Source organism: Rhinolophus sinicus, chromosome 3 (assembly GCF_057876585.1).
Source record: "Rhinolophus sinicus isolate RSI-liver-muscle chromosome 3, RSI-T2T, whole genome shotgun sequence".
In the NCBI taxonomy this organism is placed as follows: Eukaryota; Metazoa; Chordata; class Mammalia; order Chiroptera; family Rhinolophidae; genus Rhinolophus; species Rhinolophus sinicus.
This window is the reverse complement of record NC_142503.1, coordinates 145,490,728-145,502,935: the sequence shown is the minus strand read 5'-3', so window position 1 is coordinate 145,502,935 and position 12,208 is coordinate 145,490,728. Positions and strand designations below refer to the sequence as shown.

General features: G+C 42.7%; 1 long non-coding RNA gene across 2 annotated transcripts in view; it reads right to left on the bottom strand.

Moving 5' to 3' along the window:
- LOC141570588 (uncharacterized) overlaps positions 1-12,208 on the bottom strand; it is a 124,503-nt gene that overhangs the window by 93,572 nt on the left and 18,723 nt on the right. The window lies entirely within an intron of this gene.

Genomic DNA, 12,208 nt, shown 5'->3' with positions numbered 1-12,208 from the left:
AACCTCAACATTTGAATTTTATTTTCATCCACTATTTGGCAATAGGGCAACAACAGAGTATAAAGTGAGAGTGTAAGCTCCTGGAGAGCAGGAGCTCTTTCTTTTATAATACATCCCATGTTTATTCTCAAGAACAGTACTAAATAGACACTCTTGCTCATAGACACTCCCAACTGACCCTAGAAACTAAGTATAGAAGAGGCAGGGATTCTAAGAATTCATAGAAGGGCATTAGTAAACAAGGAAATATTTGAACTTGGAATTATTTGAATCATCTGTATGGCCTAAACATGCATGCAGATACAACTGTGCGCCTAATTATGTCCATAATCAGCTCTACACAATCATCCAAATAATTCAGGATTTATTTACTTGAAAGTAAGTCCAAGATTTTAGACTTAATGTATCCAGGCTAATTCACTCTATGATTATTAATACACTCTATTTTGCTCTGGCTAGAGCTGCATAGAAGAGGAAAACAAACTGGATCGGTGTACTTCACTCATCCAATTCCCTTGGAACTTTCCTGTGTTTTATATGTATATAGGTAGCCAAGGCCTACGTCTATACACTCAAAGTTAAATGGAAGGTTGATATAGCTGTAGATAGACAATGCAGATACAAAAATATGCTGTGTCCTCTCAGCAACCTTGGTACGGATTACACCATAGGAGCTCTACAGTCACTTCCAATGCTTTTGTTCTGTTATTATTTTGCTTCGTAAACATAACACCATTTCCCCCTTTGCATCTAAGCCCTAATAACAAAATAAGTGTATAAGACAATCTCACTTTCAGGTCAAATATGTAAGTTGGTCATTGAACACGTGATCTGGGCATCCATTGTGTGTTTGTTGGCAACCCCAAACACTAACATGTCTGCATATAGCCCTAACTTACTGCTGCAGGGGCATGGGTAAGTTTGTGGAACACGTTTCACTCACAAATAATTGTTTTATGCCCTATTTGAACTTGTGAGCAAACCAATGGATTTGCTGAAGCAAATAATCTGTTGAGGTTCATACTCAAGCCTATTGGATCACTAAGAGCTCAGTTATACTTCCCTTCCCAGCTGAAATCAACACTTTCTCTGGACACCTGGACACGAACACTTTCTCTCTGGCACGCTCACCACCTTCTCAAAATGCAGCTTGCTGCCTTTACTATTCATATACCTATAGAAACAACTGAAAACAGGCAAAAAGAAATGAACTCTCACTTTGCAGAAATCCCTGCCATGACAATGCAGGAGTGGCTGATATCTCTTTGTGTGTAGTCCTTAGGGCAAGTGTGAAAGGAAGGAATTGTTATAAATCATTAAGGTGCCACAAGTGATAAGTCTCCATCACCCAGTGCTTATCATGGGCTAGGTTGTCTCATTTAAATTTCACAGCAATCATGCAAAGTAGAGATTATTCTCTATTTTGCAGGTGATAAAACTGATTCTCAAAGAGTAATTGCCCCACTCACTTAACTAGAAATTTGATTCCCCTAACTTATCTCAAAGTCTATGACCTTTCTTGTATGCTATAAAAGTGGGATTTGGTCCTTTGTAAACTCAAATATAGTATAATGATAAATGCCTGTAAATTTTAGTTGACATAAGTATTAAAATTGGGGGTAGGGTTGGTAGAAAATCAGGTATTGAGAACACTGGTGAATTTTGGTCCTATCAGCCCTGACTGGCCACTCCACCATGGGAATAAATCCAAAAGCAATGACTTAGGACTTTGGCCTGTCTCTTCAGTCACCAGCCAAGAGTGGGTCAAACCAGTTATATTGATTTGGCTATATTACAGAGTTAAAGTTAATTTATCAATATGTTTCCTCTAGCCATCCATGTTTTATTTATCTCAGTGTCTGACATACAACATGAACTCAATAAATTTTTGGTGGATGAATGAGGGAAGAATCTTTGAGCCAATAAGAGAAGCAACTTCTATTTGATTCACAAGAATAATTGGTGTTACATGTATACATTCTAAAATGTGGTCTTTGCAGTCTACTAAATACCAGTGAACCAGTCTTAAGACAGTGAATGAACTAGTTATGTATTTAAAACAAGAAAAACAAAAATAGAGCCAAACGAAGGTGGAGGAACTGGATACCTCTGTTGGGGTTACTGGGGAGGGAATTCCTGCTCATTAGGGAATTATACTAGATGAACCTTGGGACTTCTGCAACTTGAGATTCCACAACTCTATAGGTTGGAACGCACTCTACAACCAAATGGTGAGGATTTGAATATGTGCTTCTTTGAAACCAAAAGGCTGGTCTTGTGGAACACACAGCCTCAAAAAGATCATCTTTTAACCTCTCTTAGCTTAGTAATCAGTCATGTTCATAAAGATCACAAATATATGGTATTTTGTGATTATTACATTTGATGCCCACAGTTACCAGGAGAGGCAACACTATACATATTTGCTAGTCTAACTCGTTTCCAAATAAATCATAAAAGCACATTTGATCTTATTTCAATGCAATTATTGCTGGTTCTCCTTCTTAGGTCTCATTCTAGTCTCTTTCAGTAGCCTGCATTCTCACTTCTCTTAGGTCTTTTGTGGGTCCCTCCTCATAAATCCTCTTGGTAGCCCCTTCCTTACACAGTGCCCCTCAGCTTTTCTCAGGTCCAGTGCTGAGGACTCTGCTTAGGGAAGCCCTGCCTGGTTTCCTGACCCCAGGCCCGCTGTCCTGTCCCAGCAAATCTTGTGTGTGTGTTTGGTTTTGGTCCTATTTCTTCCTCCTCTGCAGATCTACCTTCCACATTTCCCTCCTTGTTCCTAAGCCTCTGTTATCTCCTTCCTCTTTCTCTTACAATCACCAGTCACCTTCCCGAATTGCTCTAGGCAGAGGTCGCTGGTTCAGCAGTTTCATGTGCCCTTTTATTGAGCTGGTGAAGCTGAGGCGCCCATCCCTCTTTAACCACCACAGGCTCTAGCCTAGAGGATGTGCAGTGCCTCCTCCCTGAATCAGTTCCTTGGGACCGCCTTAACAAACTACCACAAACTGGGAGGCTTAAAACATCAGAAAGATATTCTCTCATGGTTCTGAAGGCCAGAGTCTGAAATTAGGACACTGGCAGGGCTGCTCTCCCTTGGGGCCTCTAGAGGAGAATCCTTTCTTGCCTCTATAGCTTCTTCTTGGCCTCCTTGGCTTGTGGCCACGTCACTCTAATCTCTGCTTCTGTGGCCATGTTGTCTTCTCCTGTCTCAAATCTCCCTCTGACTTTCTCTCATAAGAACATTTAGTATTTGATTGGGGTCCACCCAGGTAATCCAAGATGATCTCATCCAAGATCCTTAACTTAATTACATCTGCAATGACCCTTTTCCCAAATAAGGTCACATTCACAGGTTCCAGGGATTTGGATGTGGGCATATTTTATTGCGGGGGGGGGGGGGGGGAGCATCATTCAACCCACTACACCTCTCATGATATGACTGACAGTTCTCACTTTCTAGAGAAGTGTTTTTTAAACTTGGATGTATATTGGAGTCACCTGGGCTTTTGTAACACCACAAATTCTGACTCAGTAGGTCTGGGTAGGGCCTGAGATTCTGCATTTCCAACCAGCTCCCAGCTCTCACTGATGCTGTGGTATGAGGTCCAAGGTGAGCAGAGTTTGCAGCAGCAGCAGCAGCAGCAGCTCCTGGAAGCTCATTAAAATGAAGACACTCAGGCCCCATCCAGACCTGCTGAGTCCGAATCTACACTGCAACAAGATCCCGAAGCACTTTGGTTGTGTGTTAAAGTTTGAGTACCATTGATCAGACCAGGTTTTCATCCTATTACTATATACCCAAGATCCCTCCCACGGCACTCTGCACCTGCCTTGTGGAGTCGTAGCCCTGTTAGAGCAGGTCTTCAGCAGTCCCCTTCATGGGAGTAATTCCCCGGGGCTCCTGAGGGGAAGCCCCTGGAAATTAACCCATTGTGGGGACAGAGCCAGGAGTGCAGTTTCCAGGCTCTCGGCCTCACGTGGAAAGGTGCTGGCTCAGGTAGTAAATGGCCATCAACTGTGATTGGATGGCCATTAGCTGTGGCCAGTTGGCCGTCAGCTGTAACCAGTGAGCCATTGGCCACTAATATAACTGCCGTGGCTACGCTAGCAGAGAATGGGGACTAGCAAGAAGATGGTGGCTGAGCTGGCAAGTGCGGATTGCAATTAGGATGGCGGGTTGTGGACAGTGTGGATCCAGCCTCCAGTGAGACTATAGTGCCACCAGTGAGAATATAGTAGTATGACTCCCCCATCTATGGCTCCATGGGTGTTCTTTTTTAGCCTCACCATATCCTGCGTTCTTATGTGGGGAGCGGGAGCAGAGAACTCTCATGACTCCCTGCATGACACCCATCCTCCTTTGTACTCAGTTCTATTGCACAAACAGCCCCACCCTAGGCTCCTAGTCAGAAGGCCACATTCCCAAGACTAGGAAGACCATACTTATGATTCCAACAAGCCACAGCAGCTGTGATGCACGCAGAAGCTATCAAACGGGATCTTGTCCTGCTCAAAGAAACCACTACAAAACTTTCCCAGAATCCTGGTCCTTCTTCCTGATAAGGGACCAATTAATTGTGCTTTCCACACTCTTCTGATGCTCACATCAAACCCTGTCCTTGCAAGGAGTCAAACTATGAAATGTGTCCCTTCATGCAGCCCAGTGAATGTGAGGAAGGACGTTCCTACAACAAACGTCTTCTACTAGGCATCTGCCATCATCACTCAGGTGGTTCCTTTGCTCAGGGAGTTTTCCCTGAAAGAGACTTTCCTGCCAGCCTGCTCCCTCCACGGGATGTAGGTACACAGTCAGTGAAGGCTGAATTTAGTCAACCTAGCATTAAATCCTCACTCTGCTAGTTAGTGGCTGTGTGTCCTGGGGCAGGTTGCTTAACTTCCCAGAGCCTAGTTTTACCCGTTTGTAAAAATGGATATAACTTACGCCCCACAGGATTTTTCAATAAATGGACCTTGAGTATTAGAATCGTGCTTGTAAGGGTCAGCACAGGGGCTCAGAGAGGATCCATGTCCTTTCTCCACTTGGTCCTCTTCTCTTTTCACAGCCCTTAGGAAAATGAATGTGCCAATTGCATCTTTCATTTTTCTTCCTCTTCCTCCCTCTTCCTGGCTCAGTGATCTTTTAAACAGTTCATTTTGAAGAAAAGATTGGTTCTGATTTTGTCTTAAGAGGTCTATCTGTCCTTATCTCCACATCAAAATAAAACTAGGAAAACTAAAAAAAAACAAAAATCTCTGAAACCAATTTTATAATTCTCCAGAATTAAATTAAGTTTTTCCCTAATACTTAAATAACCTTCATCATGCAACAAAATTTATTTCTTCTTGCCCTATTATTCATTTATTTCTTCAACAAACATTTATTGAGCACATGCTATATTTCAAGTCCTGTTCTAAGTGCCCATTCCCTTGCAGCTTATATTTTAAAAGAAAAAATAAATAAGTTAACAAACAATGAGCAAGATCATTTCAGGTTGTAGTAAGGGCTGTGAAGGAAACAAACAGGCTGATGAGATATGATGGGGGAAGGGCTCTATTTTAGTGTTAGGTGGTCAGGTGAGAACTCTCTGAGATACTGAAGTTAAGATTAGATTAAAGACTAACCAGTCAAGTTTTGGAGAAGAAAGTTCTAGATAGAACAGCAAGTGGAAAGGCAAAAGGCATTCGGGTAGGATTAAGGTAAGAGTATTTGAGGGCTTGCAGACAGAGTAGCTGCAGTGTTGTGATCAGAGGGGAGCATGAAACAAAGTTAATGAGGTAAGCACATGCTATGGACAAGATTGTATGCCCCCCAAATTCATATGTTGAAGTCCTAACCCCTGGTGTGACTGTATTTAGAGATAGGACCTTTACAGAAGTACTTAAAGTTAAATGAGGTCATAAGTAAGGTTGTGACCCTCACACAATAGGACTACTGTTCTTATAAGAAGAGACACCTGACAGGTCACATGAGGACACAGTGAAAAGGCAGCTGTCTGCAAGCCACGAAGAGTCCTCCCCAAGAACTGAATTAACCAGACCTTGATCTAGGACTTCCAGCTTCCAGAACTGTGAGAAAAATACTTTCTGTTACTTAAGCCACCCTGTCTGTAATATTTTGTTATAGCAGATTGAGCTGACTAAGCAGGCCATGCTGGACCACAAGGGTCACCATAAGAAACTGCATTTTAAGCAAAGGCATGCTGCGTCTGGCTCATTTTAGCTCACAAAAGTCAACTGTTGAGTTTTCAGGAATTTTGTAAATTAGTAAACATTAAGTTGGTAGCTTGAGATTGGCCTTAGTGAGAATATTTACACCATGGAAATTGGTAGATGCTACAAATCAAGGCTCTTCTTCCTCCACTCAGACCCCTCTCCTCCAAGAAAGCGTGTCATTAAACATGTACTAGCACACAAATGAAGTCTGTGCAATGTAAGTGCAACTGGAAGTCACTGGAGGATTTAAGCAGGACAAAGACATGACCTAATTTAGGCTTTGATATAGTCACTGTGGTTACTGTGTGGAGAATGGCTTCTGGGGGGGGGGGGAGAATGGAAGTGGGGAAACCCAATAAGACAGACTTGAACCCCTATCTTCTGATCCCAAGTCCAGTCCTCATTTTACTGTCACAGCTAAGGCCTGCCTTTTGTATTCTCTTCCTGAGGCTGTAGAAACTCTGCTCTCTTAACCTTTTGCTCCCTGAGCTCAATTTCCTAAATCTTTGAACAGCAATCAGCTCTCCTTTTCACTCAAAATTAGTATCAAGCTTCATAGTCAAGACCCCCAAACGAATCAGTCTCAAAGACCCTCGGAGCTGAAGGGCCTATAAGACCCTATGGCTCATCCATGCCACCTCCCCCATTCTGCTCAATGTGGAAACTGAGTGTTGGAGAATTTTAATGGCTTGTCCATAAATATACAAATAGATGGGTAGAGGAAGCACGTAGATGGACACTGGCTCTTTGTCCAGTATTGTTTCTACCACATGGAAAGGCTGAGCAATAGTGAACACAGAAGACCCATCTTGCTATTCGTACTTCAGTTGAGACCAGTAACAAATGATAATTTGTTTTAATTATAATTATCATTATAATGATAATAGTAATTATCAAGGTAATGCTCAGCCTTTATGAGCATGTTCCCAATAAAAACCACTTGGGGTAGAAGCATTTAACAGCAGATCCAGAAACAGTCCTTATGGAACAACCAGATCTTTACTCAACCTCAGGAAGATGTACGCTCAATGCAGATACGTTCTCAAAGCTTCTAGTTATTTATGACACGAATGCAAATAATTTAAAAGTGACCATAAAAGCAATCAAACGAGACTCCTCCTTTTAACCACAAGAAGACAAAAAAAAAAAAAAAAAAAAAAGAAGAAGTTAATTAATCACCCTTTTCAAAAGATCTTACAATTATAAATAATGGAAATAAAAGTGACATAAGTTCATTAGGGTGAAACAATTGCATTTTTTCTTGTTAGGAATTAATCATATCTCAGAGTTTCAGAAAAAATTCTTTATAGGATTTTTACTGTTTTCATAGATTTATGGACTGTTATTGTTGGAGCAAACGCAATCCACCATCTATAAACCCTGAAGGTTTAGAGTTTAAGAACTCTGCCTAAAAGCCACACAGCTCATGGGCAGCAAGATGAGGAAGAGACTCAGTGTCCTGATTCTTAGTCCAGTGCATGCTTACTAAACTCTCAAGAAGGCTCAGGCTACACTCTGCCCAGCATGGAGGGTTGTTCGTTGCCTCTGCAGTGGTACTACCACCCAGGGATGGGGTCTAAATTTCCGTTGAACTCTGCAAGCTGCCTCACAGGGAGTTAAGCTGAGTAGGACGTGTGATACAGTGTAGCACTAGGGGTTATCACTTCTGAGAGAAAGATACTGGAACACCAGACAACTGTGCCGAGGACACACAGGGGATACGTACAAACTTCATCTTTAACAAAAGCGAGTCCTGTCAGGGCAATAAAAGTGCTAGTGGTTCAAGGTGTGCCGTGAACACAGAAAGTTGGGGAATCAGGGGCTCATATGGAACCTCTTAGGCCAGCAGCATTTGTCATTCACAGCCCAACCCATTTCTTATCATTTCCTTTCAAAATTGGCCTCCAAACACAATTCTCAAAAAGGCGTTCCCAAGATGTTCTGAGCAGGGCCAGCATCATTAGAATGACAGAGTGAGCCCCCCACGTTGAATATAGAGGTTCTGTATGTCAACTGAAAGATAGTCACATCTCCTTCAGGGGCCTAGTACTGTCTGCTTCTTACTATTTTCAGAATGTTTCCTAACAAGAGGATAATTTTGAAGCCAGATTAATAATGTACCTAACTTTTATTTCTGGATTGAATAAAATGTCAGTTTGGCAGCTGAAATCAAAACAGAAACAGATTAAATTCCATTGTTGAGATTTAAGGCTGAACATAACCAGACAACAGGAATGATAGGTGCCCAGTGGGCCGCTGTCCAGCCCTGCCCTGTCCCACGACAACCAGATCCTTCTTGTTGCCATTTCCAGACATGTTTGTCTCAATGCTGTGATACGGACTTGGAGTTTTACATCACTATAGTAGAGTCTTCATTAAAATGTAGTAATGTGCTATTGTTCCTCTACTTTTTACTATGTGCTATTGTGAAAATGTTTAAGTAGGAAAAACAATACTTCTGTTGATGCTGAGAAACTCAATACCATCCCTCAGATGCTACGGCCACCGGCCTACACAAACATAGCTTTAATGTGACTTTTGGTAAACGTGGTGCTAACAAAGTGCTATGAATTTTCCTCTTTTGTTCCTTCTGGAAACCGTCCACTTGTTAAAAATTACTCCTCTAGTTGTAAAGATTGATTCTATCTCCAGAGAATCCAGAAGTAAGAGTCTGCAAACTGTTTGGGGTTCATGATGAGATAAACACAGACATGGAGAGTTGGCGCTTACAAATTTTAAGGCAATGTGACTTGACCATGTGATTCAAAAACGATCAAAGAACTTGAATCACTAAAGAGAATAGAGACTGGTTTGGGTATTTGTCATTTCATTTTCTAGTATTTTAGCTTTATTGTGTTTTCTTACATGTAAGTCCATGGTGGATTGAAAATTCAGAAAAATAATTTATCCTTCACCACAGAAGTCCTGCCTTAGACTCTATCTGGATCTGAATAAATGTGTATAGTCTGTGTGCTCCAAATTAAACAACAAAAATTCTTTGGAAATTCTCAGTTCCCCAGATAACATCAGGGTGGTGTCAATAGCAATAGTTATATCCAGCTGGTTCTAACTCCCACTCCTGCTGGCACAGGAACTCCAGGCCCCACGACATTTCTCTCAGGGATTTCTGGCCTCCTCCGGTCTCCACAACTGGACCACAACAACTTCATGTGCCTCTCCACAGTTTCTTGGCTCCAGCTTTCTCTAGAACCTCAGCCATTTGCTCAAATGGAAAGCACCAGTAGGTGCGATCCCCTTATTTCCTGGCACCTCTAGCTGTGTCTGCTTCCCCTGGATGAAGGGCCTGGTACTAGCTCATTCTGCCACAGCGGGAGCCTCAGCAGCTCTGTACCCAGACCCCATCCAACCCAATCCATGGGGCTCTGACCCCTCTCACCACTTCTGGATCCATTGAAGCACCCTGGTATGAGGTCTGGCTTCCTCAGCAGCTGCTGGAGGGGAATGAGTAACCCAACCCAGGAGTGTAGAGGTGGGACAAGAGACAGGAGGGAGCTGGCAGGTAAGTTCCTCTACTTACCTCCCCTCAAGTTCTAACACTTGGTAGTTTTACACATTGGGAAAAAAAAAAGTCGCACACATCTTGTTTTTATTCTTCACTCTATATAGTGGGTATTAAACTTACAGATGAGGAAACTGAGGTTCAGGGAAGATGAGATTCATCCAAACCTGACCCCAAATATGCCTCACATAGGTGTAGGCCGGTCAGTGCAGGACAAGCCAGACCCACCTTAGATTGGGTTCTGCACTAGGAGGCCTAAGCAAGGGACAGGTAGGCCTATATAATAAATCCATGCACGAAATTGCTCCAGAAGGAGAGGAGATGCTCTCATCAGGAAGAAGGGGGAAGTGGACCTGTCCTCACGGAGACTGCCTTCTTCTGGGACTAATTACCAGTGTCTGGAACTCTCAGGCCTCACACATTTCTGATGGAGAAATCTGTGGGCCTGGTGTGTATGACGTGACGCTGGGTCTCAGCCCAGCCACGTGTTGGCTATATGACTGTGGACTTTGGAGCTCTCTGGGCCTCGATTCCCTCCTACAAATGTGGGTGTTAGAAACACCTTCCTTTACAGAGGTGTTGTATGACGCACAGAATGCTTGGTAAATCATCACGTCAAGTCAAGATTTGTTATTACATCAGACTCCATCTTTAGTTCCCCCCAAATCCCATATAAGTTGTTGCTTTCTGCTTCTTCTTACTTTTTACTTCCTGAGTTTGGTCTTGCCTGTGGGTGAGAGGCAAGCTGTCCTAAATGCCAAGTAGCACAAGCCAGTTTACCTTCTGAACCATAAGATTCCCATTCTCCGCTAGTGTGAGCCTGGAGACCTCAAACAAAGGCCTGACTCTGAGTCAGAAGGAATGGGCGGCACCTGGCCACAGAGGGACACAGGTCAGCAGACCAGAGACAGGAAATGGGGGTTGAGGAGGAGGCTTGGGGTGAGAATGTGGGGTTCAAGGAGGAGACTTAAATGGGGAAAATGTTTCAAGGACTTAACAGTAGATGTTTAGGACTGAAGGGCCATTAGAGTCACACAGTCTAATGCCTCATTTTGCAAATTAAGGAATAGGACCAAAGAGGATAACTGTCATTCTGGTAGATGGCCCTGCTGAAACCAGACACTGGGTCTCCTGACTCTTTTTCCAATGCTTTCAAAATGGCCCTTTAACGCCTCCATACTGCCTTCACCCTCCTCAAATTACCACACAAAATAGATTTGCCAAAACAGCAACTGATTTAAAACAGTATAACCTAAGACATTCCTGTTTGTCAAAGCACATGTCCCAATTTGGGGGTCGGGTAATACCATCCCCCTAAATCAGCAGAAGGGCCAAGCAGTGGGCCCACACCTCACTGCATTGAAGATGCTCTTGCAACAAGCTGGGAGAAAGCCCTGCTATCCTCACATCTGCCAGCAGAGGGCAGACATGGAAAAGGGTTGTCCCCTTTGCAGTCTGGCAGCTCCCAGCAGAAAGGAGGGCAGCCTGGTTTCTAGCAGGGCCTCTCACCAAATTGGGCTTCCAGCCAGAGACCAGCAGTAAAAAGCCAGTATGATCGGTTTTACTGTCTAATAAAACAAAAATGCTCATAAATGCTCATTTGCTGTATCATTTCAGACTCCTCAGTGCTTAGGCTGGCTGGCTGCAGATGTGGTACTTGAATTTAAATCATCACCAGACCATAGAAGAGCTGTGACATTGGGGAAGTTATTCCCAACACTTGGTTTGCACATTTGAAAATGAAGAGAAATATAGTGCCCACCTGTTAGGTTTGCTGAGTGGCACAGATTAAAATTTCCCTGCCTCATAGTATTGCTCAATGTATATTAGGTAGCAGTTAATAGTAATTTGACTTTATTAACTCATTCCTTAAATATTTATTGAGCACCTACTATGCATAAGGCCCTAATTCACAGGTTTAGGAGATAGAATAATGAATACAACACTTCTTCAAAAATATCACAATTACTATCTTTGTTTTATATATTTTATCTTTTAGCTACTATCTTAATGCCAGTAACTCTATAAGTCTCTTTGATTTCTATTATTTTTCTTGCTATGAGGAAGCTTAGCACCAAATCTGAAGGCCAACCTTGATTGCTGTTTTGTCTCTCATGGCCAACAGATTCACATTCTTCTGTTTGGTTGGTTCTCATATTCTATTTATATTTGTATTTTACTAAGTCACTGTATAAATCTTTGCCCTGGTCTGCTCCATCCAGGGGTATGGGATTGCTTGGTCAGAGACTGGAACACTTTGGGAAAAGAAGGTCACAACCAAAAAGAAATACCAAACAAACATATTTACAGGTAAGGAAGTGACTAACGGGGCGTGAGGGGAAGAGGGATGAAGCAGAAACAGCAACAGTCAAAACTCCTCTAAGAAAAGCAGGATTGGGGACTATGTGGGAAGAAAGAGAAAAACAGATAAAAATAAAATGCTACCCAGGGCCACCTTCAATGTGGGCAGAG